General features: G+C 34.2%; 1 protein-coding gene across 3 annotated transcripts in view; it reads right to left on the bottom strand.

Moving 5' to 3' along the window:
• LOC136843861 (uncharacterized) overlaps positions 1-24570 on the bottom strand; it is a 163102-nt gene that overhangs the window by 89999 nt on the left and 48533 nt on the right. Inside the window, exon 3 of one of the 3 annotated variants that reach the window (XM_067112700.1) lies at positions 1573-1824. The exons of 1 other annotated variant lie outside the window; for it this stretch is intronic. The gene's annotated coding sequence lies outside the window, so the exon portion shown is untranslated. The remainder of the gene's footprint in view (positions 1-1572; positions 1825-24570) is intronic. One more of the 3 variants, XM_067112701.1, reaches the window with a different exon arrangement.

Genomic DNA, 24570 nt, shown 5'->3' with positions numbered 1-24570 from the left:
TGCTGAATGAAAGCTTTATCTTTGAGGTAATTGCTTCTGGTGTATTATATTCCGTGTGAATGGTACGTATAATTTTTTTTTTTTTAGTTTTTGTTAGCTTATTGTTACTGAAAATCCGTGTACAAATGTTCATATACCTTTGTACTGGATACTTCTCACGTGTAAGACCCTGCTATTCAGCCTTTATTGATCTAGTCTGATAATTACTTATTTAGTAATTTGTTTCCCCTTTTTGAAATATATTCCTTTTGACTATTTCTCTGCTCATTGATTTCTTTTTTTTTTATGCGAATTTTACATTGAAAAGGTCTCAGTAATTAAATATCCTTTTGACTTGTTAAATAATAATAAAAATAAGATTCTCTCTTAAAAACATGGAAAGCGTTCATGAATTCGTATGAAGGTATTATATATAACTTCACAATAAAGCGTTAATTGTCAAATTCCTGGCAATAAAAGTTGTTAATGGCCAATAAGGAAATTCCCAAGACAAATTTCTTGTAACCTAGCAATTATGGAAGATGATTCATCTTATTACAGTTTTTTTAAAGCCAATTGATTGACAGGACTTCGCAGAGATTAGTCATCCGTTGATTAAAAGCGCATTGAAAAACAATGAAAAAAATCCAATCATAGCATGATTTAATGCGCATTTCTCGTAAGGTAAATAGAATGGAAACAATTTACTATTTAAAATAGATTCTATCTAAAATAGATTCTTTACTTAAGTATTTTTCCATCAAGGAATTTTTTGTACCGCTTATAACTGGTGTTATAACTGCTTCGTATTAGTTATAAAGAAACATGCATCATATAAAGAGAAAAGTACTCCGAGACAGCGAAATTAAAATGGTCAGTAAAAATAAAAGCGGAAAATGAGGCGACAAGAAAAATCTGTTAAAGATCTGATCAGGAAAGAAATGAAACATCGACATCTTCCCACTGGGTGTTGATAGTTCTAGTGCCCATTTCTGCATTTCCTCTATGACATATTGTAAAAGTAAACCACAAACCCAGTTTGTTGTTTTCTCGGCATTTCCTGTCCTCACGTTTAAGGCTGTCTCAAGGTCAAAGGTCAATACGAGGGATATTATTTATCACATGTGTATGAATTCTGGAATTTATATATCTCTTTTCATCTTGTTAGTAATCTTTCCGTAGCTGTCCAGCGTAGCATCGCAAAATGAGGCCTGTTGAATTTTTGTATTACAAATAAACACACTAAGTGATTACCAGAACAAGAACACCAAAACAAAGTATTTAGCAATTCAAATATCAGCTGTTTCGGGGGGTGTTACTTTTCAAGGTCGTCCCGTAAGCACTCTCGGTGAATGATGAGCATTTCCTGGGTAAGAATGAAGTAAGAATGAACCCTCTGGCATATGGCAACACCGGTGGAACGAGGCCGCAATGCCTGTAATATAACGAAATTGACAGCTTCCACATGATCCGCTTGAAGGGGTTCTTTCCCTGATACATATTATATTTTAATGGGAAGAGAGAGAGAGAGAGAGAGAGAGAGAGAGAGAGAGAGAGAGAGAGAGTAGTAGTAGTCTCATTATCAATACTCACAAGCAAAAAATCCGACAGAATCTCGCCTGAAGGATCCCCGAAATGGTTCGTTGGCGTCGAATTGTCGCACCTTGATTGGAGCAACAACACCAAGGTGTGCAGGGCGCAGTTGTAATATCGCTTGTGTGTGATATTGCTTATGATTCTTGCGTCTTCTTCTTTCAGTTAGGAAACTGCCTTTTTTTTGAAGAACTGCTGAGAAACTGCAACGTTTAACTGTCACGAAGTTTACGCTGTTATTCCCAAGTTCTCCTGGAAAGGAAAGAAGAATGTTCGGGCTTAAAATTCAATTCTAATTTATCTCTGGTGCCTAGTTACTTAAATCTGTAGAAAGACATTCTCGTTTTCTTTAAGAGCTCTGTTTTAAGAAGCTTGAAAACACACGTGCAGGTGCAACTGTTTAAATAATTCCAATTTGTCAGCTCTCTCTCTCTCTCTCTCTCTCTCTCTCTCTCTCTCTCTCTCTCTCTCTCTCTCTCTCTCTCTCTCATGGATTTGTATTCAGTGTAATTTTATAGCAGAAGGAAGAGTGCTTTCATCAAAATATAGAGTGACTGCCATTTCACATGAAATCTTCACCACAACATAATCAACCTAAAATAAAAGTGTTGTAAAAAATTATTGCTATTCAAGCTTGTTCATATACATCACCCCGAATTGCTTTTTTTTTTTTTTTTTTTTACAATTGTCTTTAATTTTTTTTTTTTTTTACAATTGTCTTTCACATTTCATGCTATCGTAGATACCAACACAGAAATGGATGAAAACAGGCAGTCATTGTCTGAAAACAGATGTGGGGAAATACAGTTCGTTATTTATGCTGGACAGTGCTTCAGTGCGTACCAACTGCTATCATAACAACAATGTATTGTGCTCTTTCCGTCACGTACAGTCTGTGTGCAATTCTTGCAGTACGTCAGCTATTTCTGTCTTTTGTTTCACTTCGCGAGTTTTCATAAGACCTCGAAACGATTATCAGTCTCAGCAGGCTTCAAAATTTAAAAAAAAATGAAATATGAAGGGTTTCAAGAGTTCGGGGATGTAGGAATAATTTGGACCTTAGAGATAGAGAAGAAATTTCATTGAATCCTTAATTTCGGAATTCAGTTTCTAGTTATTTCCTCTTAATAAAACGTCCTTTTAGCTCCGTTGAATGTTTAAATTTACTGAAATTTCAAGATGTTGATGGTATCTATTTTATCTGCTTTCGCATTTATTGAAAATATAATTTGATATTTCATTTGTTACCAGAAGATACATTTGTTAACAATCTGTGTATCGGAAATATTTTACTTCCTTGTCCTATAGATTTTCATTTCTTATGACACCTTTTTTTAAATATATATTCAACCTGAAGCAAATTGACTGACCAAAGGAAAAGGTAAACAAGATACATCTATTCAAGAGTAAATATTTTTTAGTTACGTTTGATTAATTTATTGATAAAATCCATCAGCGAAAAAGTTATCAGACAAATAAGAATAACAGCACTCTTACGAATCTGAGCGAATTTCCGTTATACGGAAAAGAAACGGTAATCAACAGTATCATTATTCCGTATTCAAATAAAATATCTAAGATCAATTCTAAATCTTTTTATAGACGATCATAGATCAAATAAGTAGGTTATGCATAAAAATATATATATATTTTTTACCTGAAACGAGGGCATTAGCGTTACATGTAGAAAGACCAATTCTTTCGGTTAGCAATGCGTAATAAAATGAACCGCAACAGAGTGAGAAAGTTCTAACAAAATTAAAATTCCCAAGATACTTTGATATTTTCTTTTTGCTAACAGTACGACAGAATTATTTTGTAGACTTAAAAGACCTCGATTTACTGTAAATGCAGCAACACGCACAGGTAGTCTTATTTATTTATTCTTTAAGCCTTTTTAGAAGATATTTGGAACAGCAAAACTATCGTGCAGATCTTTTTTGTTTGGCATTTCCATGCTGCAAATATCAGTGCAGCGATAGACCTAAACTTACCATACTGTGGTTCACATTCATGTAAAATAATCTCATACTTGAGCAAGCAACAATGCTTCTCATATACCGAATCAACACCTAATCATTTTAATGAAAATTCTGTTATATAAAAATACAAACTCAATGAACAATGAATAATACCACCTATATAATTAATAGCAATCATTAAAAATAATTCTTCCGTGATTTCAACGAGTTATAAGTAAGCATCTCGCATAATGTGCCATCGATGTTAAAGGTATTATTATTATTATTATTGTTATTATTATTATTATTATTATTATTATTATTATTATTATTATTATTATTATTGCTGCTGCTGTTGTTGTTGTGAAGTCTTATACAAATTCAGTTAAGAGACAGGGAATGACTAAGCTATTTACTTTGCTTTGAATTTTTTTGTTTCAATTCGACATCGAGGACATTAACACTGTCATCTAGACAATGATTACGCATAATCAGAGTTACGTAAGAAAGAAAACAAAATCTACTGCATTATTTCGCTGTACCATGGTCACTCGAAGAAACCGACGAAATAAGTCAAAACAAAGTAAACAGAACAATATGTTATTTCATTTGAGGTAAAGACAAGCATTCATTCAGGATTACCTTTGTGGAAATAAGATTTCTTACCGGAAATTCATGAAATTTCTTCTTTAACGCTAATTTTAACCAGCATACATCTGGCTACTGCACCATGGCACGTACCTTTATAAATAGGTAGTATCAGTGAATACTGCAATCCAATATCTCAAACAGCAGATGTTTGCATAGCAGAAAATAAGTTTAATGTTACGCCAAAAATACAAACCCTTATATTAGAAACGAAAGCTAATGGTTTTAGGCATCATTCTAAGATCATTTCCAAGAAAAAGTTGTCATGATTTTTTTTTTCCCATTTCAACGCAATGATTCACAATGACTCATGCAACTGTGAACTGCTAATGTCAGGAGGCCACGGCATTCTCGTAAAAATAGCATGCATAATGTCAAGCATCAGAAATGACTCCTCACCGTCTCACAATTCAAAAGTATTCATTTCATAGATCAAGTATTTCTCTAGTTTACTTAAATTTGTTTGTTTTCACCTTAAATATATTTCAGGAGACGTATATTTTTAGACAGACAGCGACAGATATAATATATATATATATATATATATATATATATATATATATATATATATATATATAGAGAGAGAGAGAGAGAGAGAGAGAGAGAGAGAGAGAGAGAGAGAGAGAGAGAGAGAGAGAGAGAGAATCATTTCTGCTCAAATAATTGTTTTATGAGCTACGTGTAAGAGCAATAAGAGCCCGTGCTGTCATGGAGCCGGTTTGAAATAACAAAAACATCATCAATTCACGAAGAGAGGATACCACTCTCCCTCGATGCCTCAGTAGTTTTGCATTACAACGGTTTATTCTTCGCATCAGTTCCTCAGAGGCTCGGTACCGAGAGGCCAGGGTGGCAGACATAACTTGCCTCACATTCCATCCTCAGCACTCGTGTCAAAGGTCGGCGAAGAAGAGGCTTGCCTTGGCAACTATTGCTCACACTTGCGGTATCTTTGTCATTGTCAACGGCACCCATCTTAGATCGCATGTTCTCAGTAACTTGTCTATGTCAGTGATACCGAGCTTTATAATAAAAGCCTGATTTTCATTGTAATTGAAGGTTTATTATGGTAACTGTTAAGTAGCAAAATGCATAACAAGAGCTCTTCTGTTACAGCGTTTCAATTTATATGCTTATACTTTTCTTATTTACTTAGTCAGTTATTCTGTATTTCTCTGTAAGGATAAAACGAGCAGTACCTTGACACAAGGCTATAGCGTAGAGAAAAGGAGCTTAGCAATTTGCATATGAAAGACGCGTTGGCAGACTTGAAAATTCTGGAGCTAAGCGAGCATTCTTGACAAAGAGGATGGAAATACGCTCTTTGTAGGCTTAGGATAAATGGTTCTCCAAAATCTGATAAAAACTGTACATTCTATGAGGATGACTGAATGGTCCTTTGGCTGTTAAAAGTTCGTGTACTGAAGAATTAACAACGTATAATGTTGTATGAAACTCACAGCCGCGGCCCATGAAACTTTCAGCCACGGCCTGGTGGTGGCCTGTGTTGTTGGCACCTATACCGGTGCCAGATGCACGATCATGGCTAATTATGGCCTTAAATCAAATTAAAACTACTGAGGTTAGAAGGTTGCAATGTGGTATGTTTGATGATTGCAGGGTGGGTGATTAACATACCAACTTGCAGCCCTCTAGCCTCAGTAGTTTTTAAGATCTGAGGGCGGACAGAAAAAGTGCGGACGGACAGACAAAGCCATCTCAATAGTTTTCTTTTACAGAAAACTAAAAAGGCACCCTTCTGAAAACTAGTCTGAAAATGACAGTTTTCTTTCTTCGGTCTGGAGAAAGGCGGATCTGGCCGTGGTATCAAGTTTACTGAGGAATGTAGATCCATGTTTCAATTCTGATCCGTGAGGTGACATGCCTTGCCACCTTGAGTGTTTTGCCACCCTAACAATTGTCATTCAGAACGAATCAGATTTGGTCCTGAAGGTTCATGATAGTTAAGAATTTTGCCGTGAGTGAGGCGAGGTAAAGCTAGCCTTTTTCTCCGCTTCTGAAGTATTTCCTGGTGTTTGACTTCGAGAAAATTAATATGATAGGTATTTGTAACTCAGGGTTCTTTATACAACTCATCGCGGAACACATTTATCATTACGTCTACCTGGTGTAAAATATGCAGTGCCAAAGCATAGTCGAGAGAGAGAGTTTTCAGAAGGGGGTCTTCTTAATTCCTCAGTAAACTTGATACGGAGAAGAGAGAAATAAAAATTACAAAAGTACGACTGAACAATGAAAGATTTTCCTCTAGTTATTTTGACGCTCTGAGAGCTTAAAAACCTGAGACACTTTATACACATGTATATATATATAATATATGATTATTATCACTTTTGTACGTGATTCATTTAACACATTACAGGTGAAAAAAGAAACAGGGTGTAGGTCCTGACCGGTTTCGACTTTATTTCCAAGCCATTGACGAAGGAGATACAGAGAAGTCACAAATATTTACAAGAAAGGAACATACACAACCGGGTCTTCAAGGTAGGGTTCTTTAAAACTCATTTGGCTAAAAATGATACGGGGACATTGCTGATAAACAGACCATACCCCACCTCAGATCCACCTAGGTGTCAAATGACTCATTAAATTACTACCCTCGTACTGTGTTTACAAATATGATAACTATTTTTGAATAATGAAAGTTTAAACAATTTACAAATTTCTTTTGATATTTAAAGGATCAAGTTTATACATCCCTTTAATATCAAAGAAAGCTTAAAAACCTGAGACACTTTATACACATGTATATATATATATATATATATATATATATATATATATATCACATATATATATATATATTTATATATATATATATATATATATATATATATATATATATATATATATATATATATATATAAACATATATATATATAATAAATAGTATATATAGTTTTTCAGGTTTTTAAACTCTCAGAGCGTCAAAATAATTTGAGAAGTCTTTCGTTATTTAACCGTCCTTTTGTAATATTTAGTTCTCTCTGCTCCGTTTTGTGTACTGGCCGTTTCTGAAACATTTTCGTCAAACGATAACGTTTTCTTTCTACAACAGTCATTATCTTCGCTTATAAGAGTTGCAATCATGGCCATTTTCGGTCGTTCATGGACTAACTATAAATTGCAGAGCACGTTGACGACAAAACTTTGGAATGAGATATGCTAGGAAAATAAAAAATCGTTTAAACGAGAGGAGCGGTCGTTCACTTCAGCAATACAGATAAAAACACACTTGAAAATACGCGACAAGTAACTTTAAATGAAACGTTCTGATATCTGTCGATTTTAAAGAGAAATTAATCCACAGGAAACCGCGATAGAAGATTAAAGAACGGTTGACTCTTGGTGTTGCTTTCTATCAATTTCCAGACGAAATAACGGAATCATATATCACGAGAATCAGTCATTATTACGTGTCATTGGAACTTAGCTCTCGGCCTTCAAAATTTCACTTTTGTAAGTGACATTTATTAGAAGTCACTCGGTCACAATGAGAATCATTCTCGTTTCTGTTACTGTCAAGTCATCTTTGCTAACTGGTTATACCTTGGGTGGTCAAATAATCTAGAATCGGTGAGAGAAGCGTCGCGTGAAAGTGAAAACGTAGATTGTTTTGTGAAAGTGAAGATGAAGATGTAAATTGTTTTGTGAAAGTGAAAATGTAAATTATTTTGTGAAAGTGAAAATGTAAATTGTTTTGTGAGGGTGAAAATGTAAATTGTTTTGTGAAAGTGAAAATGTAAATTATTTTGTGAAAGTGAAAATGTAAATTGTTTTGTGAGGGTGAAAATGTAAATTGTTTTGTAAAGTTGTAAATTGCTTTGTGAAAGTGAAAATGTAAATTGTTTTGTGAAAGTGAAAATGTAAATTGTTTTGTGAAAGTGAAGATGTAAATTGCTTTGTGAAAGTGAAGATGTAAATTGTTTTGTGAAAGTGAAAATGTCATTTGTTTTGTGAAAGTGAAGATGTAAATTGCTTTGTGAAAATGAAGATGTAAATTGTTTTGTGAAAGTGAAAATGTCATTTGTTTTGTGAAAGTGAAAATGTCAATTGCTTTGTGAAAGTGAAAATCAAACCTTATTTCCAAGGTGCCTTTTTTCTCTTCGGACCATCATCAAATGTAATTCGAATTCTAGAAGCCGTGGTAATGACGACTTCGTGAAATGAAATTCTTCCTGTGTGCCATTAAAGCATTAGAATAATAAAGATAGTGATGATGAAGATGATGATATCTATTTTGTAGATATTAATGGTATTATTAATAATAGTTGTTGTTGCTGTACTGAATGAAAAAGGATGCTTGACATGAAGTATATTTTTATTGTAAACATCCGATTTTAATATTGCTGATTGTAAAAGCAAGTTATTGAAGGCTACATTATTTCTCGATTTCTTTTCCTGTCCACTAAGGTCGTTTTCTAGGTCTGCTTCCTTACTGAATTTCGTTTTTGCCCTTCGAGAGTCCTGCATAACTAGTCAGTGGGGCATGCCATATTCGTTCAAGATTTAATAATTATTATTCATAATGTAATCAAAAATTTTATTAATACCTTAATGTAAAATGTGTTTATTTCGGAGTTTGAATGATCATAAATGCATGTATGGATGCATACATGTGTTTGTGTATGTACAAGTATTTGTATGTACGTTTTATGTACATTGACAATCATGAACGCAAAATTGTGTTTCTTACTGGCATCGTCTTTTTCAATAAAAGGAAAGGGAAAAGAACGGAAATTATATCATTACATACCTATTCTGTTATATAGGAATGGGTATGTAATGAATTCATTTTCGTTCTTTTCCCTTTCCATTTATTGAAAAAGACAAAGTCAATAAGAAACACAATTATGTGTGTATGTACAAATATTTGTGTGTACGTTTTATGTACATTTTACATTATGGAATTAATTACATCCATTTCAGGGACCGCGAGTCATCGTTTGTCTCAAATATCTTTCAAACTAATGATTTGATCGAAATGGTGCTTTGACACAATGTACAAGACACCTCCCGCTAGTTTTTGGTAATATAGTGTATTGTCAAATGGTGTTAGTCAGGGCATTACTCTTGACTTTTAAAGGCAAAGTCACATGAGTCAGCAGGACTATTCTACGCAATCGAACGTCCGCTGTCCCCCATAGACAGGAAAAGGCGGGGCTGAGATAGGGAGGCCAGGAAAGTGGGTTGAGGGAGGGATGAGGAGGGGAAGGGAGAGGGAGGGACGGGATGGGAATAAAGGACGTTCGAATGCATAGTTTGGCAATGCTTGGCAACACCATGTAAGTCAAGAGTAAACGCCTTAATTAAAACCATTTGACAATGCGCTATATTGCCAAAAATTAGTGGGAGGTGTCTTGTACACTGTGTCAAAGTACCATTTCGATCAAATAATTAGTTTGAAAGATATTTAAGAAAAACGATGACTCGCGGTCCCTGAAATGGATAGTAGGTGTGAAGAGATTCTTTTTTCTTGTGTTCTGGCTTGTAACATAAATTCATAAAAGGCAAAGATAAAACAGTGAGAATCGTTTCCTTTTATTTATTAGAACAATAATTCTATCATTTTATTTTTGCCATAAACTGTTCAAAATTCTTCGAGAAGACGGCCATGTGCTATTCTGTATGCGAGATTTGTACAGTCCGTAGGCATAGAAATGAGATTTAGCCAGTTATGGTTGCTTAACTTTTAAATTACCTCATTAAATCGGTACTTGTAAAGCCTTCATAATGAGCTGGCATTTACCAGTATTGCTGTCAGTTTGTTAACGCATTCAATTATCTGTTTCTTTTTCACTTTATATTTGAAAGGGCAAACACTTTTTAAGTACATGTGAATAAAAATTACTTAGTTTCAGCAACGGCCGTATAAAAAGTAAGTATACCGTAGTTTAACCAGACCACTGAGCTGATTAACAGCTCTCCTAGGGCTGGCCCGAAGGATTAGACTTATTTTACGTGGCTAAGAACCAATTGGTTACCCAGCAACGAGACCTACAGCTTATTGTGGAATCCGTACCACATTATACCGAGAAATGAATTTCTATCACCAGAAATAAATTCCTCTAATTCTTCATTGGCCGGCCGGAGACTCGAACGCGGGCCCAGCAGAGTGCTAGCCGAGAACTATACCGACTCTTCCAACGAGGAACTAACGGCCGTATAAGCACAGCATCGCGAATGAGAGAGAGAGAGAGAGAGAGAGAGAGAGAGAGAGAGAGAGAGAGAGAATTACCTAATGAAATGAGACATAAAATTCCTAGTCTGCATAACAGTAAGTTACGACAAGGCCAAATGAGGTTGGTGCACATACAGTAATGAAGGATTCCTTCCTCCCTCCAGGGGTTGTCAGTTAAGGTAGCATTAGTCGGAATACCTGTAATTAACGGAGTTGGATAATCGAAGGAAAGCTTCGCTGATGGGCGTGTTGCCGTCAGTGACATTATAGTTGTCACTGATGAGAAAATAAGTCACTGTCGCATAAACATCGTGTTGGTAGACTCAAGCGTTTGTACTTGGATGAGATATTTTCACAAATTCATTTTTTTTATTCGTAGGTCGGTTTCATTATATTTCATGCGTTAATGTCGCTATAGCCGTATCAGGCATGGTTGGATTGCCCTTCTCCATTACTTTTTTAATTATAGAGAACCAGTGAAATCATTTCAGTACACAGAGAGAGATGTAGTGTTTATATATGTATATATATACATATATATATATATATATATATATATATATATATATATATATATATATATATATATATATATATATATATATATATATATATATATATATATATATAATATATAAGTATACGTATTTACGGATGACGTCAGAAAATATTAATCTTTCAATTCTTATTGGGTCTTTTGAGGTGCGGTTGCTGGCCCTCGTTGCGACCATTAAGGTGGTCTAAGTACAAGGGGCCTAATTCACGGCTTAGGTCAAATGGGACACACACATACTTACATACATATCTATATGTTATATATATACATGCATATATTTCCCTTTTAATATACAGAAATTCATTGTATACACAATAGAAGCCTAAAGGTCCCATCCAGAAAGCTGCATCTGGATGCATAACACATTTGATGTTTAATGAAGGCTAATTTATGAGACACGAACCTGTAAAAAAAAGAGCAAAATTAAATGAACCTGATAATTGTGTGTAAGAGGAACGACTGATAATGCAACTGCCTGTGGAGAAAGTGATTGAGATGGGAGGCAGTAATGTCACACAAGTCATTTCCCTTAATAGGAAAAGCCGCAAAAAGTCTCCCTTGACCTCACGTTGTAATTTCTCTTAATTAACTTTACACGTTGCTCTTGCGTCATTAATTTCCTTAGACTTATTCATTCATGATGTGCAATGTTGCCGTAAAACGCCCAACATAGGCATGCCTAGTTTTTATCATTTCCCACAGCCGTAAACCTTAATTTGCACTTGCAAACGATCGGTTTTATTTTTATTCAAGGGTTTTCAACGGGGTGGGGTTAATGGGTTCCCCTGAGTAATTCCTACTAGTCTAGTCTGTCTAGTTATTCTTTCGCTTACAGATACATGTAATTATACAAAAAAACTAATTTCACCATTAAAATTTTATTCGTCCCTCTTTCTGAATCATTTCGAAATCCAAACTCAAAATAAATAGCTAATTTCTTTTTCTTCCCGTAACCTATCTCGGTCTCCCCTGGGGTTATTCGAGGCATGAAATCTTTACCCAGACCACCTGGCCTGAATTAATGATAACAAATTAACAGGCAAAGACACAAGTCTTCGCTGACAGGACGCGTTCATTATTCTAGCCCCCTTTTGTGGTGACTTCGCGTTCATTATTTCGTTTATGTCTGATGGTAAATAGAACTCATCCCTTTTAATAAGCGGTTCATTAGAGCGCGAACCCCGCTATTATCTCGCTATTGTTCAGCGATCAATTACGAATTAATGGGTTAATGAATCACAGCAGCAATTTTTAGGGTTGTCTGTTACAATTCTCGGCGACCTTCGCCGATGATGAGGTAAAATCGAGGAGCTGCATATTTATGAAAGAAACCAGTTTTAAAAGGTAATATTTTTTCTTTTATATAGTGAGAAAAATTCGCAGGAAGTCTAAATTTTAAAAAGGTAATCTTTTTTATATAGTGAGAGAAATTCTCTAGAAATCTAGATTTTAAAAAGGTAATCTATTTTATTTTAAACAGTGAGAGAAATTCTCTAGAATATCTAAATTTTAAAAAGGCAATCTTTTTTCTTTTATATAGTGAGAGAAATTCACTGGAAATCTAAATTTTAAAAAGGTAATCTTTTTTTTTTATATAGTGAGACGAATTCTTTAGAAATTTAAATTTTAAAAAGGTGATCTTTTTTCTTTTATATAGTGAGAGAAATTATCTAGAAATCCAAATCTTGAAAAGGTAATCCTTTTCTTTTTTATAGTGAGGGAAATTCTCTAGAAATCTACATGTTAAAAAGGTAATCTTTTTTCTTTTATATAGTGAGAGAAATTCACTGGAAATCTAAATTTTAAAAAGGTAATCTTTTTTCTTTTATATAGTGAGACGAATTCTTTAGAAATCTAAATTTTAAAAAGGTGATTTTTTTTTCTTTTATATAGTGAGAGAAATTATCTAGAAATCCAAATCTTGAAAAGGTAATCGTTTTCTTTTTTATAGTGAGGGAAATTCTCTAGAAATCTACATGTTAAAAAGGTAATCTTTTTTCTTTTATATAGTGAGAGAAATTCTCTAGAAATCTAAATTTTAAAACATTTCAGCAGTGCGCTATCTGTAACTAAGGGTAATGTATTCAAAACATCGATACTGTCCACGGTATGGCTCATGTATGGCAAACTGATCTATAAGTAATTGTTTATGTAAATCAAAGACTGCTATTCCACATTGACCAAAGATTTCAATAATTTATTTCAATAATTTACAGTCAAAAGAAGTGACAGTTCACTACAGATTCTGTAATTATGACTAAAATTGTTGATTTAAAGAGGCTTAATCCCTATAACCGACTGTATAGCAAAATACTTGTCTAGTATACACATTCTCTCTCTCTCTCTCTCTCTCTCTCTCTCTCTCTCTCTCTCTCTCTCTCTCTCTCTCTCTGCATCATTATTACCATCCTCTGAAGTCAGTGTGATCTCTGCCCAGACAAGTCTTTCATTAAATGTGCCCTTGATAACAGCAAAGTAGTGATATGGTATTATTAAAGAGGAAGATAAGACTCTTTGCAGTAATTTGTATCAAAATGCAAACTTCCTCGATTTTTTCATCATCATTACTTAAAATGAAAATAGTCATTAAAAGCAAAGTAACCGAATAAAGCCTATCACTACTGAAGGACTCAACAACACCATGAAACAAGTAAAAAGTGCGCCAAAGTTTCTTCGGAGCAATCGAGTTTTCTGAACATGCCGCCACAGCGTACAGTCAAGGCCACCGAAAATAGATCTATCTTTCGATCGTCTCGGTATAATGCTGTGTGAGCCGCGGCCCATGAAACTTTAACCTCGACCCGGTGATGACCTATCCTATATCGTTGCCAGAAGCACGATTATGGCTAATTTTAACCTTAAATAAAATGAAAACTACTGTGGCTAGAGGACTGAAATTTGGTATGTTTGATGATTGGAGGGTGGATGAACAACATATCAATTTGCAGCCCTCTATCCTCAATAGTTTTTAAGATCTGAGGGCGGACAGAATAAAGTGCGGACGGACAGACAAAGCCGGCACAATAGTTTTCTTTTACAGAAAACTAAAAAACGACGATGGATTTTATGTATTATATCAACAACAGTTGCCACTGTGATTATGATAATTTTTTCCACTATCAGTCATAATACTAAGGATGTTTTTATTACCGTAGCATAAAACATTCATCCGTTTTCTCTTCCTCGGAGGAAGTGAAGGATTCCAAGTTCTATTAGCGAAATTATATAATAGATTTCCTGAACCTCTTTAATGTTATTTTATTGCAGGTGACATCACGTTGAGATACAAGGTCTTTATACCTCCCCTGTCCTACCACAAAGGACCCTTAAAATCTCTCTCTCTCTCTCCCTTGAATTCACAGAAACTTTTCCCTTAAACATCGAATTACATGTATGATGCAATGTCTGTTGTTGCAATAGTGGGAAAACAGCAACGAAATAAGATAAACAAGTAAAAAATGCTGAGGGCGGACAGAAAAAGTGCGGACAGAAAAAAGTGCGGACGGACAGACAATAGTTGTCTTTTACAGAAAGCTAAAAGTGAGAGATATGGGAAAGTTACTCTGCATCATCTTTTTACAAGTGATTCCTGTGCCAGATGTTTGAAGGCAAATAATGGCATCCTAAGGTCACTGGAGGTTGAAAGTGACAGTGTTTGTGTGGCTTCAACACCGTTTCCACCGATTACGTTTATCGTTGACCCGTGATAAGAAGAAAGATGATGTCACACTCTTTGTTAGTTCTATCGTGTTTCTTCCATTTTCATATTTTAGTAGATTATAGTAAGCCATTTTTATTTCATCAGAATTTAGTATTCCGCCATATTTTTCAGGTGTAGCATTCACGCCATCTTTTCATGAAATGGCGCTGATATTTGGTTTATTTACTTGCCTGTTCTTTTTATTTATGTTTGGATAAGTTTATCGTTGAGACAGTTAAGAAAAGATGATGTTTAGTTCTATCGTTTACACATGCACAAACACTCACACACACATTTTTATTTCACATATATATATCATATGTGTATTATGTATGTATCATAAATGTATATATATATATATATATATATTTGTTTTATATATATATATATATATATATATATATATATATATATTGTATATAAATCAACATACACACACACATATATATATATATACAGTGTATGTATATATATGTATATATATATATATATATATATATATATATTTATATATATATATAGATAGAGAGAGAGAGAGAGAGAGAGAGAGAGAGAGAGAGAGAGAGAGAGAGAGAGAGAGAGAAACGTGTTCTTCCAACCTTTCCCTCCATTCTTTCGGTAAGCAACTATTTTAAACTGCCGCTGGAAAATAATTTATGCATCTTTCTGACATGAAAAACGAATACCAGTGTCTCGCGCACAGCATAACAGATGTTCTACAAAGCGCCAGTTTCTTGCAGAAACCAACAACAGTGACAAAAAATCTCAGGTATATTTTGCTGCCTTCCTGGGGGAATCCTTTATACACCTGGTGATAACCTTCGCAAGTGAAGTTTATGCAATTTGAGGAAAACTGTGTACAGAAATGCGTTAAAATTAGGTCAAGAATTTTCGTTAAGGAATGGAATGTGATGTACGCGTATCTGAGGAACTTGCATTATTCAAAAGACGGCTAGTTTTATTTATAATTAATAGTATTTTTGTATCTAGGTCAGATGGAAGGCAACGTGAAAAAGTAGAGACAGCAGAAGTCTATTCAACTGTATCGATTTTCTTTGCATTTCAATTTTGTTTATTTTTCTTTCGTTATTTAATGGGTCTTATTATCAATAGGACCGAGTATTTTTCATCTTATTTAGATTATACTAAGATTTCTGTATTTGCTGATTTTGGAATTAAAAAACTATGTGAAGATATTATTGGGTGGAAGATTTCTCGATGCAATGTACTAATATTAGGTTTGGTTTCTTTTCAATTATATTCCACTGATCCGTTTTCAGTGTCAAAAAATGAATTGCAATATCATAGCAGTTGCACAAGTTAATCATATTGTATCCTTACATTCATTGTTATCGTTTCATTTCATTCGTTTTCCTTAATCCACCCTAAGGAGAAACGCTTGATGTTCCAACAGGATGATATTGCGTCATTCATCGTGGTAACTTTTACGATTTTCTCGAGTGCCGCACATATCGCATATGACCTTCGACAGAAAGTCAGAAAACAGCGTAGTATTTCTTCACACGCGAATGTCATGATTTTTAAAGGTGGCATTTTTTAAGATGATTTTCTATCTATCTATCTATCTATCTATCTATCTATCTATCTATCTATCTGTCTATCTATCTATCTGTCTATCTACCTTTTTGGAAAGGGCAAAGGAAAAAAACGGTATTCAAATCCGCAGAGCTAAGATTTTTTTCCCTCATTTAAAACAATGTTAAGATAGTGCCTACAATCTGGGTCAGCACTTACACTTTCATCTCGTTCTCTCTCTCTCTCTCTCTCTCTCTCTCTCTCTCTCTCTCTCTCTCTCTCTCTCTCTCTCTCTCTCTCTCACTTATTATACAGTATCATAACAAAATCATCTTCAAACAGATTGTACTTGAAATTTCACAATCGTAAGTCAAAAGATTTTATTTTCTTTCGGCTTGCAAACTTAAGTCTGACAGTCCCCCTTATCAGGTTAAACTGTGATAGACTAACGATTGAAAGTTCTCTAAATAATCTCATCAGAATTTGGAAAAATTTCCATTTCACTACGTATGCATGTATGCATATATCCTAGGAGGTATGGGTGAAATTCTACCCGAAACCTACACAATATGTCAATAAATGTCCAAAATGTTTAAGATAACAAGAACAGGAAATGGAATAATATATATATATATATATATATATATATATATATATATATATATATATATATTTCATGCGTAAAAATATATATAATAAAATTATGTTTCGAATGGCATTTTAAAATTCTTAAACATTTATGGTCTTAAGTATAAAGGTATATAATAAAATCAGTATATAAATTCGAATGGCATTTTAAATGAACGATAGGCTTATAAACATTATATATATATAATATATATATATATATATATATATATATATATATATATATATATATATATATATATATATATATATTGAAATTTTAATTGTATGCAATGAGTAATTAAAAAAAAATATTCTACTCTTTATCTTATAATCATTCTGTAATAATCAATAAATAACTAACTTCCATTTCATAGTATGGAAGGCCGTTAAAGGAAGCGTCTCTTAATAACCACTAAACATTCAGACAGGTTGCAAAAACTCAGCCGAATTCAACTGAATTTAAAGTCGGAGAAACAGATGCGAAAAAGAAACTTTTGCTCAGTCATCCTCTGACCTTAAAAGCCTCACACAAGGAAGCTGAATTTCACGTAATTTCGATTGGATTTATCTCTTTTTAAGGAATTAAAGAGAAGAGAAAGCTTCAGTGCTGTAAAAGGGACATTGTGTGATGAAGGTGAAAGAGTTAGATTTTTAGAGAAAAAGAAACAAAGAGAAACACAAAAAAACCGTTCGCAATAGTGAGAAACGATGCTGCAATAGAGTGTTTCAAATTTATTTTTCTTATGTGCTTTTTTAGTATGGCCATAAAAAAACTCTAAAATTGCATTATTCTTCAGGGTTATACCGAGAGATAGTCTTTCAAATATCATATCCTCCTTTGCTCTTATCTTTCCATTTCTTTTTACAGGGTTTCAACCAGGCTGTGGTATTTTGAAATGATCCTATTTTTCATTTCTGTTTCAAGGACCTCTCTCTCTCAATTTTTTCATTCCAATGCGGAAGGCGTTTTCCTCCTTTATAAACACCAGTAAACAGTATCATGTTTAGTTAGTTAATAATGTAGACTGTTTTCACTGATATAAAAAGTTAGTTTTTGTTTGATTAACTGGTGTGGATGTGTTCTTCCTCTTTCCAAAATTTTTATATGGAAAAGCGAGAACTAACTTCCTGTATTCGTAAACCGAACGATTTTCACAGCTTTTTGTTTGGGCTTTCCTTAGAGGATTAGCACAAACAGTGTTCTTTTACAGAATGAATGAGAATGATTGTAATACCATATATATATATATATGTGTGTGTGTGTGTGTGTGTGTGTTATTTTCAAGTGACGTATATAGCAATATATATACATGTATTTATATATGTGTATATATATATATTATATAGAGCGAAATGAATTGCTTTAATCACCAAATTAAATTACAATAATACTCATAATAGCTTCCCAATCTTACACAGATTACCATCAGAGAAATATGGATTTGTCATAAACAGCGGAAAACCCGATCTATAACTACATCAAGTTAAGTTCAAGGAATTTCAAACGGAGTAGCGACGGTGTCCCCATAATTTCTGCGCGTAATTATAAATAGCTTACAAAAAAGTATTACCCAACAATGCGGGGAGATGTTTTGGTCCTGGAGACATGCAAAACAGTACTAAAATCATGGTCTTAGGGGCGTCTCTCACGCAAGCAAAGGCTTACCTCGTTACATTTCGATCTGCCTCAGACAAAGGCCTTTGAAATCAGAAACTGCACGAGATTTCTTGGTGGCGGATATACTGCAGAGCTTCGTGAACTTACTTAGGGCTTATTCGTGCATACATACGTATACACATACATACGCACAACGGGAATATGCCTTTAAACCAACTGCACCAAATTATATAATTATATGCAAACACACACACACACACACATATATATATATATATATATATATATATATATATATATATATATATATGTGTGTATATATATAAATGTACATATTTATTATATATTATATGAATATATACATACACACATTATAAATGTAGATATATATATATATATATTATATGCATATATATATATATATATATATATATATGTGTGTGTGTGTGTGTGTGTGTGTGTATGTGTGTGTGTGTGTGTGTGTGTGTGTTGTGTGTTATGAATACTTATAAGAAAACTACTCTTTAACCCTTTGCTCTGTTTATGACAACAAACTCAAGTTAGCAACATTAACCTTGTTTCTATTTACTTAGCACCCACCTCTTAAAATAGCGAATGAAAGAAATAGAGACGAATGCAAATGAACGCACTCAAATACATTCGTGGCATCTGAATAATTTCGCCGTTCGGTACCTGCGCAAAAACAATGTGCGCGAAAGCACAAGCCGGAGAGACCTTATTGCCTAATGCAATAGAGGCGAAAAGGTTAAGTTAAACAGAAAAAAAAAAAGGAAAATCGTAGTACGGCCTTGCACTGTGGAACGGCGTGACGCGCGTTGTCGGGAGATAACAAATGAGTTCTGTAAGTAATCTGTAAGTTGTTTTTTTTCTGTGTCTGTTCATTCATTTTGTTTTGTGGTAGATGGCGGGAGGCAGAGAAATGCGGAATTAGAACAGGGAAGTCTGGCTGTAAGGCAAGAAGGTATGGAATGTTGTGGTAAGGATTTAGCATAAAAATTAAGGATGCTGGATTAACGAGGACAACTGATATTTTGTTTGCGTCATTTCCTGACGTTTCAGGATATCATTCTTAATATAAAATACCTAAATAGGTAAAGTAACCAAATTCGCTAAAACCACAAATGAGAAAAATTGATAAGGGGAAACACTTGACTCCCCGCTCAAACTATTTTGCAGTGACCCAACTGACACGTTCCTTTTTTCCTGTTGATGGCACTTACCGCAAGAAAAAACAGCAGCTGGGATTTCCCACGGTGCATTCTTGGAGCCTATAATTACCAAGCAGGACGTCCTTAAGTGAAGGCATCCTGCAGCCGAAGAAGGTCTCTCTCAGTGCTTTCCCACAAAAACTCCAAGGCAATCCCTCACTTTCCCTTTCCAAAGCTCCTCGGAAGATATACCTCAGTCGGAGTAAGAGGACTGCATATGTTGATGCTTGTGCCTGGGACACGCTTGAGGGTTTGTTTTGAATTTATTTCATAACTGTATATCTCTCGTTAGGAGGTTCACCTTCTTAGAACAAGTGCATCGTATGTGCATTTGTACAAAAAACTCGCAGGCAACTATAAATTGACCACGCATATATATATCATATATATATATATATATATATATATATATATATATATATATATATATATATATATATATATATATATATATATATATATATATATATATATATATATATATATATATATATATATATATATATATATATATATATAGTATATATATGGGATATATATGGTTTCATGCATTCTTTATAAGCATAGGGACGTAGTTATACAGATTTTGATGCATTATGTGAGCTGTTCCAATACTCTATTCTGCAATATTATTTTTCACCCTTAGTGCTCCATACACTCCTAAACAAAGTGCAATATTTGGGATTTTGAAAGTAATTTTAATATCCGTTCTTCAGTTACTAAAAAAAAAGGGATATGTTGTTATTCAACAACTAAATTCAGACAGATTTTCTTTGTAAGCCCTTACCAAGTTTATTGATATTATCATGCACAAGGTGCAAGATCCCTATTTCACCGTTTTTCACTCTTTCTCGTTCGTGTCCACAGTGGGAAACAACATAATATCTGTCATTACGTTTCTTCCCCCCACTGATGTTCAGGTTTGGGACGAAATGACTGGTTTTACTCCGACCACTCTTGAAGCCTCCTTGCCAGATTGTGTAACCCGGTTTCCTCGAGTAGCCACATTGGGTGGATCTGACCAATGCGCAAATATATATATATATATATATATATATATATATATATATATATATATATATATATATATATATATGTATATATATATGTTCATATGCATATATATATGTTCTTATGTATTTATATTATATTTATATATATATACATATGTATATTGACTCTACTCACATTTAGAATCCTGTTAAGTTTTCAAGTCTGATTCTTCATCATTTTACGTGATTCATAATCAAGGGGCTATTCCAAAAATTAGACATGACTGCTTGTATTCATCATTTTTCTCCTGCTATTCTCCTTTCACTTTTATCCGGAGGTCTGACATTAGTCATTGTGGTTTCCCCCGAGGAGATTTTGCTGAGATCTTGAGAGACATGACACCGTAGCTATTATATACATCGAGACGAATAGAAGGTCTGGACATATCATGGGAAAAGGTTCCACCGAGACTTACAATAAATCCTAGGCCATAAATTAAAAGGAGATCCAAGATATGACAAACACTCAAATCATCTGTTTTTAGATAAAGTGTAGAGCTTTTCAAAGTTACTTTTGAAGATGAGGAAAATATAATTATATTGGGACTGTCTTCACAGTTTCTCATTTTGCTTTCTTAATTACTGTATCTGTTGTCTGAAGACCATTATTTGAACACTAAGTTAAATGATTTAAAGTGGCAGGGGTTTTCTCTCTCTCTCTCTCTCTCTCTCTCTCTCTCTCTCTCTATATATATATATATATATATATATATATATATATATATATATATATATATATATATATATTTATATATATAATATATATCGATATATATATATATATAAAATATAACTACAGTATTCATTTTACTTTTATCATAGATCAAAATGCTTAACTATAGATCGATCTGCTTTTAGCGCTTGTAATAGGCGATTAATTCGCAGTGCCTCTGAATAAACGTTCTTGAACTTGATAGCATCACCGTTTGCGACTGGTTAATGTCCCCAGAACGCTGCATCTAAACGTGTGTATGCAGTGTATCATAACAGAGTATATTCAATTAAACTGTCATCTTGATTTTTACGGAGTTTCTGATGATTGGTAAAAATCAAGGGTAGATCCACGGATAGCGTGCAGTGTAAAATTTATTCTGAAAAATTTTCTCAGTCTTGCGTGCATATACCTATTGATTTGCAGTGCCCCCGTAACAAAATTATCGCAGCATAAAAATATAAAGATTAATCTGGAGTTGGGGTCAATATCCCTTATTCACATAAGTCACGCAACTTTTTTTTTTTTTTTGGTAATGGCGGTATATAGGATCATGTATAATTTTCAGTGGCAATCTAGTAATATTTTTCTTTCCGTTCCATTTTTTTTGTTTATCATCATGCAATTAGGAAAGGTTTGTTTATCGAGGTTTAAGAACTGGTTTCCTTTAACGTTTCGAAAAACGGTGTTACATATAAATTCAAAGTATTAACTACGTCTACTGATCTAGTGATTACTGAAAAAAAATATTCTTGACGATTTATTCTTTACTTTTATTCTGTCTTTTCGATGATTGGGTAGGAATAAAATGAAGCACATTCACTCGCCTCATGCGTATCTAATAGCAACTAACTGTGGGAGACAAAGTCAGACTAGATGAGAATTGAAGTAACAGTATGAAATGACTACATCATGTGATGAGTTCGCGCTAGACCCAACTCGTGCAGCTTGGCAGTAATAATTCGGAAGCAGCAGTCCAGAAAAGATTCGGGGGCTACGCTAAAAACTAATGATCTAAATTGTCTCACTTCCGGGGCGAAATACCTTCTTCGTCAGAATGACTTTTTATCACACGATGATTGAAGAGCTTATTTGGAAAGTGTTTCCTAGACAGCTGTGGTGGTCATTTGTCAAAAAGTTTTTATATCTCTCACACGCTGGTATTTTTTTCCCCACGAATATGAAGTCATTTTTATCCTCGAGTGAAAACGTTCAGAAGTGCAGAAAATGACCCTGATTCGTCATAATTCTGTTTCAGCCACTTTTAAGATTTTTTTCCCCATTTCTACATTCTCAAGTAATTCTTTTGATTCACCTGCAATACGGTAATTTCTGATTTCTCGATGGAAGACTCTTCGCGGTAAATTTTGAGTTTAGTACAGACTTTCTTAGATTTTGATATATGGCAGCAAGAATACTACCACTACTGTTTATTTTAACAGTAATATTAGTAATACTAATATTAATAGCAGTATTACTCAGTAGTAGCATTATCTTATCCAATCTGACTTTGCGTCACAGTTAATTATCTGATATTATTAGATATGCTTGAAGAGTTTATCCACATAATGCTAATTTATAGAATAACAATAGTTGCATCTGTTACTCCCTATGAGTGCGAAACTTAATGTAAATCGACTACAGAATTAGCCAGAATACAGACAATGGTAGTATTAGGAAGAATAACATTAGCAGATGTAATAATTAATTTAATGACTTTGTATATAATGTTTTTACTATAACAAAATGAAATATAAATGCGTTTAACTGTTTTGCATACATACTGTATGTGCGCCCACACCATATGCGCGTGTGTGTGTGCGTGCGCGCGCGCGCTTTTGTGATCGCATTCGAATTAGTCGTGTGTTTATTTTATAGTTTCTCATATACGACGCAGGTAAACCTCTACGAAGTCCCCTGGCTAATCTTTGCACGGAGACAGTAGCAAAATATCTTAGAGGACGAACACCTAGGTAACTATGAGTCAGCACCTAGATATCTGAGAGGCCGGACGAGTAACCATAGAGAGAGAGTTAGACGACCCAAGCGTTAACGTGTACAGTATATCGAGCGATTAGTCAAGTTACCTTTACGGGTATTTCTTGGTCCCTCGCCAGGATCGCCTCCCTCGACGGCCGTTCTTACCAACAGCACCAACTCGAGTACTTTAGCGCAAGGTCTCAAAGGTTCTGTTGCCTTGCTTTAACTTTGGTCCTTGTTGACCTGCGTTAGTGTACTTGTGGCTTCTTTTCATTCTTGATCTTCCGCTTCCATCTGGAGTGACGATACGAGTTTATAGAAGAAGAATTTACAGTAGAAATAATTATTTCTGCGTACGGACAAGGACAAAAGATGTAAAAATTCGGGAGGATATTGACGATGTATTTCCCTTAGCAAATACGCATCTTTACTATTATTGTTAAGCAGATGAAACCTATTCTTATGAAACAAGCCCACCACAGCGGCCATTGACTTGAAATTAAAGCTTCCAAAGAATATGGTGTCCATTTGGAAGAAGTAAGAGGAAGTAAAGGGAAATACATAAAGAAGGGATCCCACTTATTAAAAAAGAAAAAAAAATTAACAAATAGATAAATAGATAAAAACGTGTTAAAATGCAAGAAGAATAGTCTCAGGGTAATAATCCATTGCATTTTCGCTTGAACTTCTGAAGGTCCAATTGCACGGCATCCTCTGAGGTGAGGCTGTTCCACCGTCCAACGGTGTGGGGAATAAAGGACCTCTGGAACTGAGAAGTTCGAAGCGAGGCACATTTACTGTATTTTGGTGCTTCTGCTGTTCAGCGAACATGTTTGCTCTCGGACACAACTGCTTCTTCGAAAAGATTAATCTGTACTTCAGCATATCTAAAGGACTTGAAATTACCGTTTTTCTATTTAGGGTCAAACCTCACGCATTGGAGCGGTTCGCATCCAGTAAATAAGCGGAGATTTGACACCATCACTGATTAGGTAGTCAGTACCTGGATTATAAATTGTTAGGCGTTTCGAGGTAAAGGGAGAACGTTTGTTTTTAAATTTAAGATAAAAAAAAAGCATTTGTTACTCCTTTGCAAATTTATGACTTGAAGCATTTGAATGTTGTGATATCATTTTCTTAACTAGCTTACGAGCTAATAATCGTATGCATA

Source organism: Macrobrachium rosenbergii, chromosome 12, assembly GCF_040412425.1.
Source record: "Macrobrachium rosenbergii isolate ZJJX-2024 chromosome 12, ASM4041242v1, whole genome shotgun sequence".
Lineage (NCBI taxonomy): Eukaryota > Metazoa > Arthropoda > Malacostraca > Decapoda > Palaemonidae > Macrobrachium > Macrobrachium rosenbergii.
Note: the sequence above shows the minus strand (reverse complement) of the source record. Positions and strands in the feature narration are given on the sequence as shown.